Source organism: Engystomops pustulosus, chromosome 11, assembly GCF_040894005.1.
Source record: "Engystomops pustulosus chromosome 11, aEngPut4.maternal, whole genome shotgun sequence".
Taxonomy (NCBI): domain Eukaryota; kingdom Metazoa; phylum Chordata; class Amphibia; order Anura; family Leptodactylidae; genus Engystomops; species Engystomops pustulosus.
The window spans coordinates 40,127,160-40,150,568 of record NC_092421.1 but is presented as its reverse complement, the minus strand read 5'-3'; the positions used below and the strand labels follow the sequence as shown (position 1 = coordinate 40,150,568).

The 23,409-nt window shown below is 43.8% G+C and overlaps 1 long non-coding RNA gene across 1 annotated transcript; it reads right to left on the bottom strand.

Moving 5' to 3' along the window:
- Positions 1 to 14,057: 14,057 nt before the first annotated feature.
- On the bottom strand, positions 14,058 to 17,557 carry LOC140105562 (uncharacterized). The gene is made up of 3 exons (XR_011850585.1): positions 17,397 to 17,557; positions 16,338 to 16,400; positions 14,058 to 14,209 (listed from the first exon to the last, which is right to left on the bottom strand). It is a non-coding gene; the product is annotated as an uncharacterized lncRNA (long non-coding RNA).
- Between the last annotated feature and the right edge of the window lie 5,852 nt (positions 17,558 to 23,409).

Here is a 23,409-nt window from a genome sequence, read left to right as displayed (position 1 = left end):
CGACCAGAACAGGTTGGAAGAGGCAGTGGTGGGGCCAGACGGAGAGGCAGGGCCAGAGCTGGTGCATCAGCGCCAAATGTGTCAACTAGTGAAGCTCCCGTGGCGAGGGCTCCTGCGGCGAGGGCTAGATTTTCAGAAGTCTGGAGGTTCTTTAAGGAAACACCGGATGACCGACGGACTGTGGTGTGCCACATTTGCCAAACCAGGATCAGCAGGGGTTCCACCACTACTAGCTTAACTACCACCAGTATGCGCAGGCATATGAATGCTAAACACCCCACTCAGTGGCAACAAGCGCGTTCACCTCCGGCCGTGCACACCACTGCTCCTTCCCCTGTGTCAGCTGATAGTCAGCCCCCTGCCCAGGACCCTGCCACAAAAACCCCATCGTCACCTCCACGATCCTCCACAGCATCCACCAGCGTTCAGCTCTCCATACCCCAGACGCTGGAGCGGAAACGCAAATATAGTGCAACCCACCCGCACGCCCAAGCCCTTAATGTGCACATTTCCAGATTGCTAAGCCTGGAGATGCTGCCCTATAGGCTAGTAGAGACCGAGGCCTTTCGCAGCCTCATGGCGGCGGCCGCCCCTCGGTATTCGGTCCCCAGCCGCCACTACTTTTCCCGATGTGCCGTCCCAGCCCTGCACCAGCACGTGTCAGACAACATAATCCGTGCCCTGACCAACGCCGTTTCTGACAAGGTCCACCTGACCACGGACACGTGGACGAGTGCTGCCGGGCAGGGCCACTATATATCTCTGACGGCACATTGGGTTAACTTGGTGGAGGCTGGGACCGAGTGTGACCCTGCGGCTGGTCATATACTGCCGACGCCGAGGATTGCGGGGCCTACCTCGGTCCAGGTGTTTGAGGCCTACTATGCCTCCTCCTCCTCCCACCCCTCCTCCACCTCCTCCTCCGAACGACCATCCGTGGGCATGGCGCCATCAGTCGGTAGCTCTAGGCACAGCAGCAGTGCCGTCGCTAAGCGACAGCAGGCGGTGCTCAAACTGCTGAGCCTAGGCGATAAAAGGCACACCGCCCAAGAACTATTACAGGGCATCACGGCGCAGACTGATCTGTGGCTGGCACCGCTGAACCTGAAGCCAGGCATGGTTGTGTGTGACAACGGCCGTAACCTGGTGGCGGCTCTGCAACTCGGCAGACTGACACATGTGCCATGCCTGGCCCATGTGTTAAATCTGATAGTTCAGCGTTTCCTCAAGACATACCCCAATCTGTCTGATTTGCTCACGAAGGTGCGCCGCATCTGTGCGCATTTCAGGAAGTCCAGCACAGATGCTGCCACTCTCAGGGCAGCGCAGCGCCGCCTCCAACTGCCCGCTCACCGACTGTTGTGCGACGTGCCCACGAGGTGGAATTCAACACTGACCATGTTATCCAGAGTTTACCAGCAGCGCCGAGCGATTGTAGACTGCCAGATGTCAACTTCCACCAGAACTGGTAGTCAGGTCAGTCAGCTTCCTCAAGTCTACAATGAGGAGTGGACGTGGATGTCTGATATCTGTCAGGTGCTGAGTAACTTTGAGGAGTCAACACAGATGGTCAGTGGCGATGCCGCCATCATCAGCCTCACCATCCCGCTGCTTGGCCTGTTGAAAAACTCTCTGGTCAGCATGAAGTCGGAAGCTTTGCGCTCCTCACAAGAGACAGGGGAAGAAGATTCCCTTGTTGATAGCCAAAGCACCCTTAGGTCTGTTTCTCAGCGCATATCGGAGGAGGTGGAGGTGGAGGAGGATGAGGAGGAAGAGGAGGAGAATGTTGGCGAGACACAAGAGGGGACCATTGTTGAGTCCTACACTGTTGAGCGTGTATGGGCAGAAGAAGAGGAGTTGGAGGAGTTGGAGGAGGAGGAAATGGACAGTCAGGCCAGTGAGGGGAGTGAATTCTTACGCGTTGGTACTCTGGCGCATATGGCAGATTTCATGCTAGGCTGCCTATCCCGTGACCCTCGCGTTCAAAGAATTTATTCCAGCACCGATTACTGGGTGTTCACTCTCCTGGACCCACGGTACAAGCAAAATCTTTCCACTCTCATCCCTGGAGAGGAAAGGAGTGTGAGAATGCATGAATACCAGCAGGCCCTGGTGCACAAGCTGAAACAGTATTTCCCTTCTGACAGCGCTAGCGGCAGAGTGCGTAGTTCTGCGGGACAAGTAGCGAGGGAGAGTAGGCGAGCAGGCAGCTTGTCCAGCACTGGCAAGGGTACGCTTTACAAGGCTTTTGCCAGCTTTATGTCACCCCAGCAAGACACTGTCACCTGTCCCCAGTCTCGGCAGAGTAGGGCTGATCTTTACAGAAAGATGGTGAGGGAGTACGTAGCTGACCATACCATCGTCCTAAATGATCACACAGCTCCCTACAACTACTGGGTTTCAAAGCTGGACATGTGGCACGAACTGGCGCTCTACGCCTTGGAGGTTCTTGCCTGCCCTGCCGCTAGCGTCTTGTCAGAGCGGGTTTTCAGTGCAGCTGGTGGCATCATCACCGATAAGCGTACACGCCTGTCGACTGACAGCGCTGACAGGCTGACGCTTATCAAGATGAATAAAGCATGGATTTCTCCTAATTTCAAATCTCCAGCAGGTGAAGGAAGCTCAACCTGAATAATTTATCCACTCCTCCTCCTCCTCATTTTCCTCCTTCTCCTCCTCTTTCTACAGTAAAGCAGAGGAAACTGGCTGTTTTTTGACAGGGCCCACTGGCTCTAGGTATAGTACTTTATGCATTTAATTTTTCTGGAGGGCCACCGACACGGTCCTCTGTTTTAAACAATTTTTGGGAGTGCCACATACAGGCACTCAATCTATTCAATTTTTCTGGAGGGCCACCTTTCCGGTCCTCTGTTTTAAACAATTTTTTGGGACTGCCACATACAGGCACTCAATCTATTCCATTTTTCTGGAGGGCCACCTTTCCGGTCCTCTGTTTTAAACAATTTTTTGGGACTGCCACATACAGGCACTCAATCTATTCCATTTTTCTGGAGGGCCACCTACCTGCTCCTCTGGTTTAAAAACTTTTTTGGACTGCCACATACAGGCACTCAATCTATTCCATTTTTCTGGAGGGCCACCTACCTGCTCCTCTGGTTTAAAAACTTTTTTGGACTGCCACATACAGGCACTCAATCTATTCCATTTTTCTGGAGGGCCACCTACCTGCTCCTCTGGTTTGAAAACTTTTTTGGACTGCCACATACAGGCACTCAATCTATTCCATTTTTCTGGAGGGCCACCTACCTGCTCCTCTGGTTTGAAACATTTTTTGGACTGCCACATACAGGCACTCAATCTATTCCATTTTTCTGGAGGGCCACCTACCTGCTCCTCTGGTTTGAAAAATTTTTTGGACTGCCACATACAGGCACTATCCAAATTGAATTGTCTCCATAGCAGCCTCCACACGTTGTCTCCATTGCTACCTCCAAAAGTCGTCCATACAGCTGCCTCCATACATCGTCCCTTTATCAAACGAGGTTTGTCAGGCCGAAATTTGGGTTGTTTTCATGGATTCCACATCAAAGTTGTTAACTTTGTCGCCACCCTGCTGTGTTATCCACAAAATACACTGGCAAACTTTTACCATTTACGGATATTATTTCAGCGCTTCTTGCGCAGATGTTTACATTCCCCTCACCCGCCATATCCCAAACTTATAAGAACGCTACTACACTTGATCTTATCCGAAAGGTTCTTAGAAGTGCTGTTTGGGGAGTAGCCTAGAGACAGGGGCTTGGATTGGCGAAAGCTCGCCTGGCAGCGGAGCGCCAGCTCCATGCCAAGAACCAACTAACATAGTTTTAACTGCAGTACCTTTAATCTACTACTAGTTCACTGCCTCCATACATCGTCCCCTTATCAAACGAGCTGTGTCAGGCAGAATTTTGGATTGTTTTCATGGCTTCCATGTTAACTTTGTCGCCACCCTGCTGTGTAATCCACAAAATATACTGGCAAACTTTTATCATGTACCAATATTATTTGAGCGCTTCTTGCTCACCTTCTTTGGTTCCTCTCTGCTACCCATTGGTTTGAAGCCTGAGTCCATTTAGGGTATGTCGCCATGCCACTCTCTAGCCTTCCGCTGCTGCCGCTGCCTCTGCATGCCGTCCCCTATAGTGTCAGGGTCAATTATTGGATGTTTTAGATGCTATCTAGCTTCATTCTGTCACTCTGTCATGGCCATGCTGTTGCCCATAATTTTGGCATAATGGTGCGATTAAGCAGCCTCAGAGGCATCCATGCATGCTGCCCCTGCTGTTTCCTGTCCATTTCCGTGGTGTTTCCATCCTTTTCTGAGGTTCCCAGGTGTTTGGCCAAGCTTCCCTGTGCAGAGCCTTGGTCCCCTTGAAAAATGCTCGAGTCTCCCATTGACTTCAATGGGGCTCGTTACTCGAAACGAGCACTCGAGCATCGGGAAAAGTTCGTCTCGAATAACGAGTACCCGAGCATTTTAGTGCTCGCTCATCTCTAGTTAAGACCTAACACCCTTAAGGTCCAAATATCGGCCCTAAGCGCCTGTTTTGACTTCCCCTTAGCAGAGCACAAGTGGGTGAAGATGTTCATGAAAGCAGTCTTAAGACTGCGACCTACAATCAGATCCGATATTCCTAAGTGGAACTTATCACTAGTCCTAAACTCCCTTATGAAGCCTCCGTTCGAACCACTCTCGGAATGCAGCCTGAAAGACCTATCTCTCAAAACTTCCTTCCTTGTGGCCATAACATCCGCCAGGAGAATTGGAGAACTTCAGGCCCTATCCTCCAAAGAACCCTTCCTGATCATCTCGGAAGACAAAATAGTACTGAAATTAGATACGTATTTTCTTCCAAAGGTAGTCTCAGACTTCCATAGAAGTCAGGAAATCATTTTACCATCCTTCTGTAACAACCCAAGGAATGAGAAGGAAGCACTCTGGCATACTCTTGATGTCAGAAGAGCTGTCATAATTTATCTAGACAGAACGAAGTCTTTCAGAAAGTGCAGAAACCTATTTATTCAGTTTGGGGGAAAAAATAAAGGAGAGAAATCATCAAGTTCCACCATTGCTAGGTGGATAAAACAGACTATCTCTAAATCCTACCAGCTGCAAGATGTGAGTCTTTCAGAAAGCATAACAGCCCATTCTACTAGAGCTATGTCTACTTCCTGGGCAGAGAAACGGGGAGCATCTATCTCCCAGATCTGCAAGGCAGCTACGTGGTCAAGTACATCGACATTCCCAAAACACTACCGCCTGGATCTACCCTCTAGCCATGACTTGAGCTTTGGACGGAAAGTTCTCCAGGCTGTGGTCCCTCCCTAGTCTATTTATCTGGTAAGTCTCCAGGTGCCGTCATGGGGGACGCAATGGAAAAAGTGAATTAGTCTCACCGGTAATTCTGTTTCCATAAGTCCACCATGACGGCTATATATACCCTGCCCTGTGTTATTAATGATGTCTGGCTAATATCTTCTAGCGCTCTACCAGAACCTCCGGTGGTTATTTGGAAGACACTGGGGAACAGCGGCAGAGGAGGGGCCTTATAACTTCGCAACATCCTGTCCCTACCAAAGGTCAAGGTGCAACCTCCAGGTGCCGTCATGGTGGACTTATGGAAACAGAATTACCGGTGGTGTTTCTAAAATCGCATGGAGGACCCTGTGGTCTTCTGAGACTGAGTGTGATTTTATTGTTATGGCTGAGTTCTTATTTATTAAAAGTATGACACCGCCTCGCCTATTGGATTCTGCGGAGCCAATGGCTTCGGCTACCCATAAGCGTTTCATGTATTTAGTTTCTGCGGTTAGTAGGTGTGTTTCCTGTAATACTGCCACATCTGCATGTAGGGATTTCAGATGTCGCAATACCATGGATCGTTTCTGTGGCGATCGGAGGCCCTTAACATTCTACGTGATCACTTTTACTGTCATGATGTTTGTAGTGTAATTGGCTTATCTAGCATGTCTCCCAATGTGCCTCTGTCTATTGTTGTTCCCTGTACCTTAGATTTATCTATCTCTTGCAAATCTAGATTAATTTTTTTAAACATAAACAATTCCCTTATCAACGACATTTTTAGCATATTCAAAACGTTAAACAGTGAAATTATCATATTCACCCAGGTCCACAGAGGTGAACCAGTAAAGTCTCCTTTCATTGACTTCCCAATTTTCCGTCCAGTGGTGGAAGCAGTTCACCCTTCTAGCTTTTAAAACCCAACTTTGTAGTTCTGCAAGCTGTGTGTTTTTGGCAGTGTCCCCATTCTTTCCGGTTTCCATTATTCTCTATCTGGGTGATTTTTCGGGGCGTTTCCGTGATGACGTGCTTGGTAGTGACGGCCTTTGATCGCGTCTCGGCGGTGATCTTTGAGTGCGTTGTCTTCCATCAGGGTCTTGCCAGCTCGGCAGAATTTCCAGTGCTGACTCTGCTGTGTTGGGATCTGTGAAGGTCTGTGCCATTCCATCCGTTGTGAATACTTTTAGAGTCGCTGGATACATGAGTTGGAACTTCCATTGCTTTTTGAAGAGCGCAGAGCAAAGTGGACTAAATGCTCTTCTTTTTTTGGCCAGTTCGGCCGAGTAGTCTGCGAATAGCAGTAGTCTTGTATTATCTATTATGAGAGGTTCTCGTCGTCCGCGATATGCTCGTAAAATCGCTTCTTTGTCAGCATAATCAAGATACTTTGCTATTGCTTGTCTCGGACGGTCTTCTCTCTCTGTCTGCCTTGTTGATGGGGATCTCGGTGCTCTAGGGCCTATCCTGTGGGCTCGTTCCACCTTTAACGGGCCTTTGAGCCCGAGGTTATATGGCAGTTTTTCAGCAAATAGTTGGTATAGGTGCGAAGTAGTGACCGTTTCTGGTAAGCCCACTATTCTGAGATTGCTCCTACGTTACCTGTTCTCCAGGTCATCTATTTTATCCGCCATTTTTTCTGACTCTGTATTTACTGCCTTTATTTTTGTTAGTGCCGTTGCTAAATCATCTTCTAAGGTGGAGATGCGTCTTTCTGCTTCTTCTAAGCGATTTGTGTGCGAATCGATTTCTAATTGTATGGCCTGGAGAGTATCTTCTATCGCTGTGGATACAGTTTCTTGTATGCTTGGCGCTATCTTTTTGGCCACCTCTTTGGCTAGTTTCTTATAATTGATGGGGAGTTTGGCTGCGTGTTGCGAGCTGGCATCTGACTCTGCCTGTTCTTCTTCTGATATCTGTCCCCCTTGAGATCTCTGGGGTGCCATTACTGTTGTTAGGTATGTATATAGCTGCTTGTGATGCAGGCTGTGTTTTATCTTGCTTGTACTATACAGGGGTTGGCTTGGTCAACGCACCTGGCTGATTTTGCAGGTCTGCGGGGTTGTGTAGCACGTGGCTGCTCTCTGCTGCGCTGCAGTCTGTGTCCAGATGTTGTTTTCCTCTGTCCCGTGCTCCTGACTCACCAGGACTGCGTGGCTCAAGTCAGTATCGGGTGAGAGCCGCGCTGACTGCGCCAGATTCGGCGCACCTAAGTGGCGGGTCCGGCAAGCGCCGCACGTGGTGTCTTCGTTATTTTTTTTCTTTTCCGTGGCGCTGCCGCGTCTGATCCCCGCGATCGCCGGGCTCTCCAGGAGCGGTGCCTTAGCCCCCGGTAAGTGTGCCCGCCGGTGTTCTGCCCCTGTTATTGGCGTGGTAGCCTGCTTTGTGGTGGCGGGTGTCGGAGCTCTCCTCTCCTGCTTCCTTACATGGCGGGGCCGGAACCGGAAGTCTCAAAACATTTAATTTAATCATTTAATTGAAGAACACAGTGAAAGAACACAGTGCAGAACAGATTGCAGATGTTCGGGAACATCTGCGATCTGTTCCGGAGACACGCCTGCAGAACGGTGTTCTCCGCAATAGTATTTGAAGAACAATATGTGTGAAGAACAACTTGCAGATGTTTCCAAACATCTGCAAGTTGTTCTTCACACATATTGTTCTTCAAATACTATTGCGGAGAGCAACGTTCTGCACGCGTGTCTCCGGAACAGATCGCAGATGTTCCCGAACATCTGCAATCTGTTCTGCACTGTGTTCTTTCACTGTGCTCGTTCAGTTTGTAATTTTACTGAAATGCTCGGGTCTCCCATTGATTTCAATGGGGCTCGTTACTCGAAACGAGCACTCGAGCATCGGGAAATGTTCGGCTCGAGTAACGAGCACCCGAGCATTTTAGTGCTCGCTCATCTCTAGTCTGTATCAATATGTATATATATATATTTTTTTAAGGGGATGGGGGGCCCCATGCAGAAATCTAGTTACGCCCCTGCCTTTGGTGTAGCCGAAGGGTATTCACAAAATTGATGTCGGAAGCTGCAGCATACATAAAACATCAGTGGCTCATTGTACCAAACCTGTGCAACTTACTTCTAATAGGGAAGTCGGTGGAAGAACTAGAGACCCAAGAGAAAGTTGTACTGGAGATTTGCACTGTCTAGGATGGATGGTGAATCTAAAGAAATCCTCCCTTTCACCTTCAAAATCAAAGATATATCTGGGAATTCAGTTAGATTCAAGTTCCTTCCTCGAGAAAAGATTATGAAGGTTCAAGATTTATTCAAGAAAGGATCTCCTACCATAAGGGAGATAATGTGAATTCTATGCCTCTTCACAGCAGCCATACCGGCAGTGCCCTGGGCAATGTTCCGTGCAAGACCCTTGCAGTTGTACATGCTAAAAGCCTGGGACTGAAACCAAGCCAGTTAAGAACAAAATATTCTACTTCCTCAATAGATTCTAAAATCCTTAGGTTGGTGGCTGAGGGAGAAGAACCTTCTAAGTGGGCAGACCCTGGAGAGAGGAAAGACCTCTATCAATGGTAGGCGCAAGTGCCTGGGGTTGGGGAGCCCAGGTGAATGATCTCCTATTCCAGGAAGCATGGAGCAGGGAGACCCAGGGGATGTCCTCCAATTAGAGTTGAGAGCCATCCTGGAAGTGATCAGAAAATCCTTGCGTGTAATAAAGGGAACAGATCAGAAAATTATTTCGGACAATGTGACTGCCGTAGCCTTCACAAATCGCAAGGGAGGTACCAGGAGCGAACCTCTGAAAAATTTGACAGCTGAAATTTTTGAATTGGTGGAGACGAACTTGAGATTGGTTTCGGCAGTCCACGTAAGAGGGAAAGAAAATCTGGAAGTCGTCACCTCCTACAGCGGGGGGAATGGTCCCTCCACAGGGTTGTCTTCAGCAAGATGGCAAGAATGTGGGGATGGCCAAGGATAGACCTGTTCGCCACCAGGAAAAACAGACAGGTCGAACATTTCTGTTCCTAAGAAGGATTCTGTTCCTGAAGGATCGTCCAGTGAACTTGGATGCCTTTTCAGCCTTCAGCCTCTCCTATGCATTTCCTCCTGTCAGTCTTTCCAAGAGTAGTTTGTTTTAATACCTGAGCTAAGTGGTTTTGCATAAAAAAACCATTATAAAATTATGATGAAGCTGTTGCTCCAGTACCGGGCTCAACACATGTAATTATTGTGTTGTGCCTGACAGGCGGAAGTATTCAATCCCTGCACCATCCCCCAGTTGCTATGAATGAGTGATCAAGCTCAGGTTGATTAGTCCTGTTTGGATGTTCAGGTAGCTGTATAATGATGAACTGCACTCTGAATCCAACCCAGCTTTCCCAAGGTCCAAATGTTAATTGTTCAACACAAGCACTCAACTCGGGGATTAATTAACATACGTTTCTGCATCAGTGTAGCTACGGCATTCTCAGGGTTTGTTTGCTTCATAATGCATGAAAACAAATAGATTTCTTTTAAGCCTTTTTACATAGCATTTATTGACCATGTTAAAAGGTAACACAGAGCTGATACTTGGATATTTATAAATGTGTTACAAAGTCCACTAGAGGGCGCTTGTGCCTTGCTGTTAAAAGATTAAATAGAATGTCTACATGAAGCCTACATGACAATATTCAGACTGTTTTGAAGGAACATCTCTGCATGCATTAACTAAATAGTCTCTAATACAAAAGGAACTATTTGTGTGCGTAAGCTGCACCACTGCTTTCTGCTGATTATATGGGAGAGGGGGCAATTTTTGCACATTATTGTGAATTTCAATGCAATGGTAAGAGTGGGGGGTTATTTATCATATGAAAGCTGCATTTTCTGACTTGGGCCTCTTTGATGCATCAGCTGGTGGCTGTGCCTCATTCTACTGTAACATGTCCTACATGGCAGTGAATTGGGCGCAGCCTCACACTTTTCACATGAGAAGTCACTGGCTGCTGCGAGTGTCCTCTTTTCACGACTGCTCACACCCATCTATGCCCACTGGCGTCAAGGGGATGATCACAAATGCTAGCTATACACTAGCGTTTGCGATTAGTTCACGGCTTTTATGCTAGTATTCCGGCACAGAAGCCCTGGGAAGTAGGCCCAAAAAATGTTTCAAGCTTTGTCCATTGTAATGGTACAGATGTGTACAGTATTGTATACGTTCGATAAATAGCAGGGGCTTAGACTTGGTTTTTTAGCTCACATTGTTAATTCCAGATAAAGCCTGCGCATCCTTTAACCAAAAGCTGTACTCAACAGAACATGCAGGGAACTGATCTCCAGCTGCACAGTTTGCAGAAACATATTGTTCCCCATTGCCTTTGGTACAGTGACTGCACATCATCTTATTGCACCGTGCACGGAAAAATATAGGCCAAGCCCTATGTTTCTCTATAATAAGTTGCTATAATAAGTTGCACTCTCCTGTGTGCAACTGTGTCTTGGGTTACATGCACACAAATGTATGCCCGCCCGGCATACAAGATGCTCGGTGGAGAGGAAGGGTGAATGCTGCGCCCCCTCCCCTCTCAGGTGGTATGCTACTGGGAGGCTTTTGCTGTCTATAGGGAGGCGTATGTGGCTGTATATACGTCCCCTTGGTGGTTGTGTGAATGTAACCTTACTCAGTGTTGATCCTCCGTTTAGACACTCGCCATCCACTGGTTGTGATGTAAACTGCAGCCTGTTAAGGTTTTTGTGAACATACGGTTTTAAAGGACAACACAACTGTACAATAGGTGGTTGTATGTGATATCAAAAATCTGTTTTCAAAAGTATTTCTACAACCATCTACTCCTGTTGAGAACAGCCATAATTTATAGCTCCCATCCTTGAAGTCGGTCACTTATTTGCCCTGACTCTTCTCTACTTCTGGAGGCTGCAGTATCTGCTGATATCTCCTTATCTTTACTAATCGGATATTGACCTGTCAAATAGAAATCCATACGTATTATTAAAAAGACCTTTAAATAGCAAAACCATAATACGAGTTTGAAGGGTTACTCAAAATACTGCATAAAAAGCATCCTGACTAGATGTCTGTTATGTAACTACATCCGAGTTATTGGAGTACGCTAGCTGTGCAGGTGAGATATTTTAATTGTGTCGAATTTTGATCAAACAACTTTGGATAAACAGATGTAAAGACCACAGATTTGTTGGTTGTATCAGCATATATACTGTCCCAATCCCACAAACTACACACATTGCCCCAGATGGCGGTCCTTACATTATACAGAAATGATTCAAAGATGTTGCATCTGTGTGGCAAACTGCAGCGCCTGGCAACTTACAGTTAATACAGTACTCTGGCAGACTGAGTCCTTGCATCTTATTTCTGTATAATGCAAGGATTCTCATACTGTACAAGGTGTGAAGGCTGCGGGATTAAACCAACATTAGGACCAATTCCACAAGGATGGAAATAATAATGGGCCACAGTCCAAAGATTGAGATCCACTATTGCCCATCAGTACATTTCTGCTGTTCACATGACCCATTAATGCAGTATTAGCAGTTTTTGCCATTATTTCATTAATAAATCTTTTATAACAAGGAAGCCTAGATCGAGCAGCTCATCTGTATGGTATATGTCTGTATAATGTCCTCTTAGATATGGAGGAGGACGCTATAAGCTGGCCACATCAGACCCTACCTGGCATAAAATTGCACCACCAACTGCAAACTTACTGATGTTGACACCAGCTGTACACAGCAAGTAGGATAAACTCTTCTCCAAATGTACCCCAGTGGTACCCCATAGATATCTCTGTACTGATGAGGTTATACTCGTGCTCATATGGGACTGTGCAGTATGGTATCGGTCTTTACCAAGTATGTTTTAACATGTTCATGACACGCCTTGGTTTTATATAGCCCAGACATGTCCCAAATGTCTTATTCCAGAGGTTAATAAAACATGGTATAGCACTTCCGCCTATAATAAGTCCTAGAGCTGCTCTCTTCTTCCATCATGTGACATTTACATGTATAATCTGGTGATATCATAAAGCCCACGTATGTGGTCCCCCACTATCCTAGTCCATAGCTGCTATCGGAAGTCGGGCGCATTATGTACGTGGCATTATATAGTGCAGTGTTCTTGTTTTGAGTGTTCACTTACTGTTAGCAAACACTTCCAGGGGACTACAGCCAAGGCAAATAAAACCACAGTAAAAGTCTGAAGAAGTATTGTTGTACATGGCATTGTGTAGTGTTACCTCTACATCACTGGTCAAATCAACATGAAAAACTGTCTCACAAATTTATTTTAGGAACCTTGAATAACAATTGCAAATCTACTCTACAGTAGGTGCAGAGGAGAGCAAAGTGTGGGTTTTATATGGGCAGTATAAAGATCGCTCTAATAATGGACTTAGATCTGGAATCAGGATATCCATAACATAACATATAGATGTAAGAATTCTTCTATCATGATGAGTAGGGACTCGGATCTGTAACCACTAGGCTATGGAAAGCTCTGCCATGGATTATCAATCACCATAGAGGGCTTAAGGAATGGTGTTTCTCCTAATGGACTCATATGTCATATTGTATGCTGCCCTAATATGTTCACAATAATGGTGTACAGATTAACCTTATGAATGTGTTCTTGTGTATCTGCTATGACAATAACAATCCAGGATCCTGGGTGTGGTTGTCAGATAATGCGTCCTTTGTATTGTAGGACTGCGTGACATAACAGAAGAACATGGTCTGCAAAAGTTCTTCATGTCTGTGGGAATTTCTCTAATTTCATTTCAATGATGGTTTTTATAAGAGACATGAACACATTTGATGGCGGCTGTAACTGATGCTTTTTTCCCAGGAGATACCTTCTAATAGGTGATACAAGATGCACACATTTTCAGAGCTAATTTACATTTTTTTTTACCTTACTAGAAGAACATTGCCTATCTACAAACCCTTATGCCTACATGGTTCTCTCCTGAGGAGAACTAGTACCCAATGTATTATGTTCTCTGTTCTGGATACTTTATTTTTGATATCACCCAACCTGCTGCATTCAGGGGTGAACTTAAACATACTTCTTCCTGTGATGAGCAAGGGAACTGTGCTCCCTCTACCTCATCCAGTAGTAATATATTGTGTAGTAGGCTATGTAGTAGGCTCCCCACGCAGTGTCTCAAACCAATCTTTTTTTTAAGTGTCCACCTCTACCTTGTAGGAAGGGACCGAAACGTCGATGCTGCCCCCCATCTTGTTGCACCTGATGCTGCCAGAAGCAAAAGGCTCAACTCACCTCATGGCTGTTGCTCTCGTGGCTGCTTTTAATGGGGGCCATGGGACATGCTATAGAATTATCTGACATTGTAAATCAGAACTTCCAAATAACAGGCTTACTGGAGTAATCCTCTATGTTGATAGTGGTGGCCAGTGTTGATTTACACAGCCCTCCACAGCCACCATTTTTTTTCTAAACCCAGATTTGCAAAAAAAATTAAAAAGAATTGCAGTAATTGTGTTAAAACTTTTTTTTTAGTAGCCTGAGCATGTAGGTGGACTAGGAAGAGACTAAAATATTCCACTATATCATATATAAATGAAGTGAATATCTTCCGGAGTGGAGATCTCTAGGATTCTTCCCTTTCTAGAAGACTATAATCATATCTTCATTGTGGCTTCTGAGCAGAATCACTGACACAATTGTGAAGGGGATCTTGGAGCAAAAAGTTGAAGCTTTGGAACAAAATACCAGAACAATAAAATAAATGGACTCCTTTGCGTTATGTAAATAAGTATTATTTATTTAATATTTAACATTTTGCTTTTGTGCATTGTGATTACTTAATCCATGCACCGGTATTGAGCTTGTCTTCAACTTGTCCTGTTACTTGATCACATGTGTTCTTGGCAGCTTCACATCCTTTGTCGATGACTGAAACAGATTTCTAAATGTTACCAGTATAATAATTAAAATGGTGGTTTGCAAAATCTTTGTCTAAATCTTTGGACAGGTTATCAATATCAATTTTCTTTAAAGTCATATGACCATTGTGGCACACATCTCCCAACTGCTCGAAGGGGATGTGGTGCTCTAGAAGCAGATAAGGGGGACATTAATCATAGTTGGTCTCAAGTTCGCCTATTTTTGCCCCTGGTTTGTTCTATTTTTTGGCTTGTGATTTATGATGGTTCTAGTTCTGCCTTAGTAAATGCGCTTTGGAATTGTTGCATGTCCGATTAATTTGCACCTAATTTTCCGCCAAATTTGTCTATAATTTTTACTCTAGTAAAAAGTAGATCTCATTTGACACTATTAAAGGGGTATTCCAGGAATATGAACGCCTGACACAAAAACCCATGATGATATAAATAAATGAATACAACAATACTCAATGTCATTAGTCACAAAACGGAGCTTAAATAATTTGATTTTATGATTTGCAAAGTTTATGGCCTCTCTAAAGTAGGTGGAGTTATCACTAAGATGGCCGCCCCTGGAAACTACAAGTTCCATGATCCTTTAGTTCTCAGTAGCTCCTCCTCCCTCTTATGCTCTGCTCCAAGTGATGATCTAACAGGTTTTCTTGCTCTGTTATCATAGTAATGATGTGTAACTGCCATCCCCACAACACTGGCCATACTGGATGCACTGCAACCAACCGACTACAGCCAAACTTAGTGGTGGTCACATGACCTTCCCTGCCAGGTTCAGGCGATGTGATGTAGACATGTGACCAGCGGCCATCTTCTGTCCTGCAACGGACCGCGCGGAGGAAATTAACGGACTGATTAAAGGGCCAGTAGCATTTTAATTCTCCATCACAGTCTATGTCACCAGCATTTTCTGCTAAGGGGAGCAAAATTTTAAATAACAACTAATTACACATTAGCTTATATTTTGAGTGCCCATTTGTATATGAATTATGCTGATTCCTGGAATACCCCTTTAATGGAACGAGAGAAAGATGACAGAACATTCAGGGCTTCATTTTTACTCAAAACAGTCTCATTGTGATGCAAATGCAGGGACTAAAAGTTAGATATGTAAAAAAAAAATATTCTTGCTCAAATGAGTCTTTGCCTTTTTATTATAATGTTCAGGAAATGGAGACTGCTAATATTATCACATCTGTACAGTAAGACAATCACTCCCAGAGATGATCCTATAGAAAATGATGAAGTCGTTACTGGGGAAATTTTACATTTTAAAACTGCTCCAAAGTATTTTTCATGTTGCGTAGAGGTAATTTTTCATTTGGCAATCGAAAACCTTTGTTTTTAGTAATAAAAAGTGAAGTTTTTTTGAAGTTCACCTGCTCAGAGTAGGTGCATTTTTGCGCTTTTTTTGCGTCCTTGTAGGCGCAAATTAGTGATAGATTCCGTGCAAACATCTGTAAAGTAAGGTGCAGGGACTCAAAACCACTAAGTGCCGAACTTTGCAGTGTGCCAGAAAATGGTGCAAATAAAGCGCCAAATGAACAAACTGCGCCAGTTTTTTGCTCACAAAAATGTCAAAAGCTGTCTAATAAACTATGATTAATGTCCCCCAAGGTGTTTGTGCTTACTCAGTTGCAGTTCTATTCATGGCCACTACATAATGATTAGTTGCAAAGTTTTCTTGACAGTGTATTTGTTGACTTTCCTGGCACAGTGGTGTTCTGCTGCCCATGGCCTCAGCAGTCATATTTAGGTAGTGGGTAATGATGTAGGGGCTAGTGATGGACTACAGCAGCCATATGTAATTGACTGGATGCTATAATTGTTGCTCATTGAACCCCTTTAAAATGTCTGCTGCATTGGAGTTTCCCTCGAAAGCCCCCGGAACAGGAAGAATAGTGAGGCCCAGAGCAGGGATTCCAATGAAAATCTGACTTTGTCTGCACCTTCTCTTTCTTCCAGCACTCTCAGGTAGACCAGGATCCCTCAAATCCTTTCTGGTGAACTCTGTGTTGGAGCAACAGCCTGAGTGCCACCTCCGGTACCCGTGCCATAGGTTTGCCACCACTGGCCTAGATGTTTGCATAGCCAATACAAATGTGTTCATACTGACATAAACCTACCCTGTTTACCAACTTCTTTGCCTTTATCGACATAATCCTGGGCTGCCTTCTCTCCCGATTTAACTATTAAAAAATAAGAATTTGATTAAACTTTGCGCATTATATTTGCTTTTACTACAAACTGAAATAGTGGAAACTGAATCTGTAAAAAGTATTCCTCCATTTATTTCCATACACACACATATATACATATACAGTATATAATAATAATTCCTTTACTTATATAGTGCACACAGATTACCATATGCACAGAGCTTACCATAAAACAAGGAACAGTAGGAAACAATATGAAAACATTTTTTTTTAGTTAAGAGCTCTTATTCACTGATGTATATTCCATATAAGAGACAAATATATTTTTGTCTGGATCTACAAATATAAAATACACAGTTTTGACTTACATACAAATTCAACCTATCTTGTATGCAGAACTGTTTGTGTGAGAAGATGGAGATAGTAGAGTAATTAATGTAAGGGGATGGATGTAGCAGCGATGTGTGTGTATAAGTATATACATATATATACTATATATATATATATATATGTTTTTGATGACTAAATTTGGGTTGCATCTTATAGTAAGTATAGGAATCCCTATATATCCCTTATGGGGTAAAAAAAAAAGTTAATTACATGCTAACTTAAAAGCACCAGCCCTGGGGTCATTTACTGTTAAATACTGTACATATGTAAGGAAGATTTACATGCACCACATTTGTTGCAGAGATTTATGGGACTGACCATCTGTTCAATTTATTGCTAAAAAATGTATGAATTCACCTTTAGTGTAAAAATGCTCATATTTAAGCTCCATACAGAAAAAAAATATAACAATTTAAACAAGAATAAATTCACAACCGCAGAGGTTATCATCAAGAGAACTTAGGGCTTATTCAGTCTATAGCAGCTCTCATATCCGAGACCCATGGTAACTTCTAGCAAGAGAAAACCTTTACTACAATTCAATACACTGCATCTAGAATGAAATGCTATTGATATTGAATGATACTTAGACATTCATATCCTAGTAGTAGGTACAAGTGCTATATAATGTCATACCTGTTTCGTCAGCTTTATCCTGTGCTTGCTTTAAGATGCTAGACATGATTCCGTGTCTCGCTGTCTGGAAGCAGGGATTCAAGTTTTCCTGTGGAATAGTTTGATGCTTTTCCAGTGCCCGCTCATATATAGCCATGAGGACTCCTCCCAATAACAAGTATAGGAGATGCCTGCCGCATGAGCAATACTTGTCTGATGTTACTAATTATTAGGTTTTTATTTACTGCCTCTAGGCACTCCAGTCAATGTGTAATGTTGTATTTTTCCACATCGGGCAAATATTAAAAAGGAACCTTCATGTACACTTGCTGCAGCAAACTCACAGACAACAGATATGATTGCACATATTTCTGCATCTATTCAGTTTAGCAGAATGAGATTTGTGGAAATTTTTTGTGCTTTTTGCCACAATTGGCCGATTCAGATAAATTAAATGTTTTTTTTTTTATTTCTGTAACAAAGTGATTTCACAACTTATTAGCAAGTTCTATTGTGATGGAACAATGCAAAGATAATAGACATGAGAATACTATAATATATCACAGAACACACTTCATGAACACTGGTCACTTTTTATATGGCTATTATTATTAGGGTACACATGATGCACACATAAGTGGAATACTGGCACAGCTGATTAATCGATGAGCAGGGTGCTGGCGCAGTGAATGAATTGATGAGCAGGGTGCTGGCGCAGCGGATGAATTGATGAGCAGGGTGCTGGCGCAGCGATTGAATTGATCAGTAAAGTGTTGTCTGGGGTTCCAGTACTGTAGATAAGTTGTTGAGCAGCTTATCAGACAAGTCGGAAAGCTGCCAAAAAATGGTCTAAAAGCCTTGATAACTGTGGTGCAAAGCATTTTAGACAGTGTTTTAGTCGCAAAACCAAAATTTACGATTTTTTTTCCTACATACATTCATAGTTAATAAAATCTCATCTATAAGCCAATGACCAATTAAAATGAGGTATTTTTAAATTGCATCTAATGTTTCAGAAAATAAGCCCTTATTTGTTCAGATTGCCAAACAAATAAAGATTGTATAGCCGTTAAAAAGGGACAATGCATAATCTGCTCTGAATGGCGCGGCTTCCCTTTATTGCACTGGCATGTGCCCATACAGCAGGTTACCACCACATATGAGGTATTGTTACACTCAGGAGAAATTGGGTATCAAACTTTATGAAGCGTTTTGGTATTTTATAAACTGAGAATTTGTATATTTTATGAAAAACCCATTCATTTAGCCAAAAAAATGTAAATTTCAAAACAGCATCCGATTTTGTTTTATCCCCTGTTTAACAATTAAAGGGTTAACAAACTTCATGAAAGTTGTTTTACATACGTTAAGGGGTGTAGTTTCTACAATGGGGTAATTTATGGGGTTTTGCTTTTATTTAGGCCTCTGAAAGTGACTTGAAATCTGAGTTCCTTAACCCCTTAAAGGAAACCTACCACTTAAAGGAAACCTACCACTTCTGAAGGTAGGTATGAGATGCAAACACCGGGCACCAGCTCAGGGTGAGCTGGTGCCGGTGCTTAGTCTCGTTAGTGTTAAAACCGCGGTACCGCGGTTTTAACACTTTTTAAACTTTATAGTAGAAACTGCTTCGTGCGCACGCAGCGCCGAAGCAGTTTCTGCTAGAAAGTTTAAAAAGTGTTAAAACCGCGATACCGCGGTTTTAACACTAACGAGACTAAGCACCGGCACCAGCTCACCCTGAGCTGGTGCCCGGTGTTTGCATCTCATACCTACCTTCAGAAGTGGTAGGTTTCCTTTAAAAGTGGTAGGTTTAGACACATATACATGGCACCAGCTCAGGGTGAGCTGGTGCCAGAGCATATTTTTGTTAGGGGAACAAAGCCCCTATCGCCGTTTTATAAGTTATATTAACTTATAACTCGGCGCACCGCACTTGGGCACGGCGCACCATGCGCGTGCCCGTGCGTGCGCCGGATTCTAAAGTGCTGGAGAGCCGGTGACGTCACCGATCTCTCCGGCACACGAGCGCCTGCGCAACTTAGCACGGCCTGTTTCCCCGTACTAAGTTGCGCAGGCGCGCGTGTGCCGGAGAGCTCGCTGACGTCACCGGCTCTCCAGCACGTTAGAATCCGGCGCACGCAGGGGCACGCGCATGGTGCGCCGTGCCCAAGTGCGGTGCGCCGAGTTATAAGTTAATATAACTTATAAAACGGCGATAGGGGCTTTGTTCCCCTAACAAAAATATGCTCTGGCACCAGCTCACCCTGAGCTGGTGCCATGTATATGTGTCTAAACCTACCACTTGTAAGTGGTAGGTTTCCTTTAAGGACGCAAGGTATTTTCGCTCATTTCTCCCTCTCAATCTTCAAAAATCCATAACTTTTTCATTTTTCCGTGTACAGAGCTGTGTGAGGGCTTATTTTGTGCATAACAAATTCTACTTTACCGTGATGTTATTTATTATTCCATGCCATGTACTGGGAAGCTGGAAAAAAATTCCAAATGTGGAAAAATAGAAAAAAAATTTGTGTGGGTCACGTTCTTGTGGGCTCAGTTTTCACGACTTTCACTTTGCGCTCCAAATAACACTTCTACTTTATTCTTTTATTTGGTACGATCGGGGTGATACCAAATTTATACAGGATTTATTGCGTTTTAATACATTTTCAGAAATGAAACGAATGTGTACAAAAATTTTTTTTTCGCCATCTTCTGATAATAACTTTTTCATACTTTGGTGCACGGAGCTGTGTGAGGTATCATTTTTTGTGAAATGAGCCGACGTTTTCATTGCTACCATTTTGAGGACTGTGCGACATTTTGATCAATTTTCATAACATTTTTTATGTCATGTAAAAAGGTGTAAAAGTCGCATTTCGGACATTTGGGCGCCATTTCCTGTCTTGGAGGTCACTGCCGGTTAAAGCTGTTTTTATATTTTGATAGATCGGGCATTTTGGGACGCGGTGATACCTAATGTGTCTGTGATTTTTACTGTTTATTATGTTTTATATCAGTTCCAGGGAAAGGGGGGTGATTTAAACTTTTAAGATTTTATCAATTTTTTACTTTTTATTTCTTTATTTTCACTATTTCTTAGACCATCTAGGGTACATTAACCTCATTCCTACCATATACTGCAATACTACTGTATCACAGTATATGGCATTTCTGCACACTATACATTACAATTCGCCACTGGCTCATTGTAATGAACAGGCAGAAGCCATTCAGGCTACCATGTCAACCAATCGCCCCCCCAGTGGAGCGTCGATCGGAGGTAGATGGTTTTAACATATTAAAACCGATATAACTTGGTATGAAAATAATCATATCAACCCAAAAAATAAATGAGAGGTGTCTCTTGAAAGAGCTTACATGTATATGGCGCAAATGTGTTTTTTCTACAATTTCATATATATTTGGAATTTTTTTTACAGCTTCCCAGTACATGGTATAGAATGCTTAATACTGTCTCTGGGAAGGACAATTCGTTATGCGGTAAACAAGCCCTGCGTTTTCTTTACAAATGCATATGTGTTTTGGATGCGTTTAAAAACACGACAAAAACGCCATGTGGGAAACCACCCTCATACAGCTCTGTACATGGTAAAATTTAAAAAGTAGAGGTGCGGTGACATGTTGTGTTTTTGTTGCGTTTTGATTGCGTTTTGAAATGCATTACAGCAACTGAAGGGAGGTGATTTGCCTAATTACATTACTGTTAACATTTGCATTTACAAAATGCATTGTAAATGCAATGTTTATGCATGCATTAACATAGTGTTACATGTGTGTTTTGTGAACACATGTGTTAATGTAATGTTCACACATGTGTTAACATCACATTTACAATGCATTTAGTAAACACAAATGTTAACAGTAATGTAATTAGGCAAATCACCTCTCCTCAGCTGCTGTAATGAGTTTCAAAATGTGTCCTAATGGATCTTTAACAGTGACATATCGGACGCAGAGCTGATGCAGATTCAGCTCAAGACCTGTGCCAAACCAGCATCGGGATACACGGTGTGCCGTCTGTAACTAACAGTGGGCTCCGATCCCGGGTGTTAAACCCGTTAAATGCCATGGCCAGCATGACTGCAGCATTTAACCCGCCTTTGGGGGTCTTACCCCCACGATCGTCCCCCCTGTGCCGTCTTTGGGGGGGGGGCGTCGATCGTTCTCCTGGCACCTCCGGCATCTCTCCTGGCATGTGCATATATCAGTATAGCAGAGTATTATCATTAACAAGCAATCAGATCGTAGTGGAAATAGTACAAAAGTTAAAAAATGTTATTCAATTAAAAAATAAAGCAATAAATCAATTAAAATGCCTCCAGTACTCCAGAATGTACTTCAGAATGATATTGTTGCAAAGTACAACATGTTCCGCAAAAAGCAAGCCATCAACCAGCTCTATAGCCAAAACTAAAAATGCTATGGCACTTGGAAGACGGTAATGCAAAAATGGTGGCACACGTGGCATTTTGAACCCCTCTTTGGGCCTTTTTAAGCAGTCCATTAAGAAACGCATGCAGTTTTTAAATCGCATCCATTTTTTAAAAAATTCATAATTTTTTTCTGTTTTTGTTAGTCTTTCTCCAGTTATGACAATTATGATAATTGGGAAAAACGGACAAAAACGGAAAAATCGTATGTTTTTTAAAGGACTGCTTAAAAACGTCTCAAAAACCAGGTTCAAAACCACGTGTGCCGTCGGCTTCAGGACGCATCCAAAGTTGCGCTTTGGTTGCATTTTCATTGCCAAATACATTATCGTTACCATTTATGTTTACAAAACGCATTGTAAATGCGATGTTTATGCATGAGTAAACAAAGCGTTAACAAATGTAAATGGTAATGTATTTAGGCAAATCACCTCTCCTCAGCTGTTGTAATGCGTTTTAAAACTTAATGTAAACGCATCCAAAGCGCAACGTCTGAACGCGTCCTTAGGGCGCTGTCCCACGTTGCGTTTGCAAACGCAGACGCAGACAAAACCGTGCCCACCGGTCCGATCGCATCGGCATTTCTATGGAAATGCCTGCGATCGGGTACGAGCTGCCGGTGTTTTGCGTTAAATTAATGCAAAACACCAGTGGCTCGTTCCCGATCGCAGGCGCTGTCCCATGTTGCGTTTGCAAACGCAGACGCAGACAAAACCGCGCCCACCGGTCCGATCGCATCGGCGTTTCTATGGAAACGCCTGCGATCGGGTACAAGCTGCCGGTGTTTTGTGTTCAATTAATGCAAAACACCAGTGACTCGTTCCCGATCGCAGGCGTTTCCATAGAAATGGCGATGCGATCGGACCGCGGACCGCCCCGGTGGGCGCGGTTTTGTCTCCATCTGCGCTTGCAAACGCAACGTGGGACAGCGCCCTTAGGGTGGTGGTACACATGGTGTTTTGAACCCATTTTTGGTCCGTTTTTAAGCAGTCCGTTTTTGTAGAAACGCATACATGCATTTTTTGAAAACACATCCGTTTTTTGACAGGTTTTACCAATTATCTTAATTAAAACGGGTCAAAAACGGATGCACTTTTTTTAGGGACTTAATAACAATGTCCCAAAAAATGGGTTCAAAACGCCACGTGTGCCACCAACCTTAGGCCGGTGCCACACGTAACGCTTTGTCACCCACCAGGGGGGCCGCGGGCCGATCGCATCTTTCTATGGAAACGCCTGTGATCGGGAATGAGCCGCCGGTGTTTTTTGTTAATTTAATGCAAAACACCGGCGGCTTGTTCCCGATCGCATGCGTTTCCATAGAAAGACCGATGCGATCGGGCCACGGCACGCCCCGGTAGGCGTGGCTTTGTCTGCGTTTGCGTTTTCAAACGCAAAGTGGTGCGTGTGGCACCGGCCTGAGGGAGCGTTCACACGTTGCGTTTTGGTCGCGTTTTCATTGCGTTTGAAACGCATTACAACAGCTGATGAGAGGTAATTTGCCTAATTACATTACCGTTTACATTTGTTAACGCAACATTAACGCATGCGTTAACATCGCGTTTACAATGCGTTTTGTA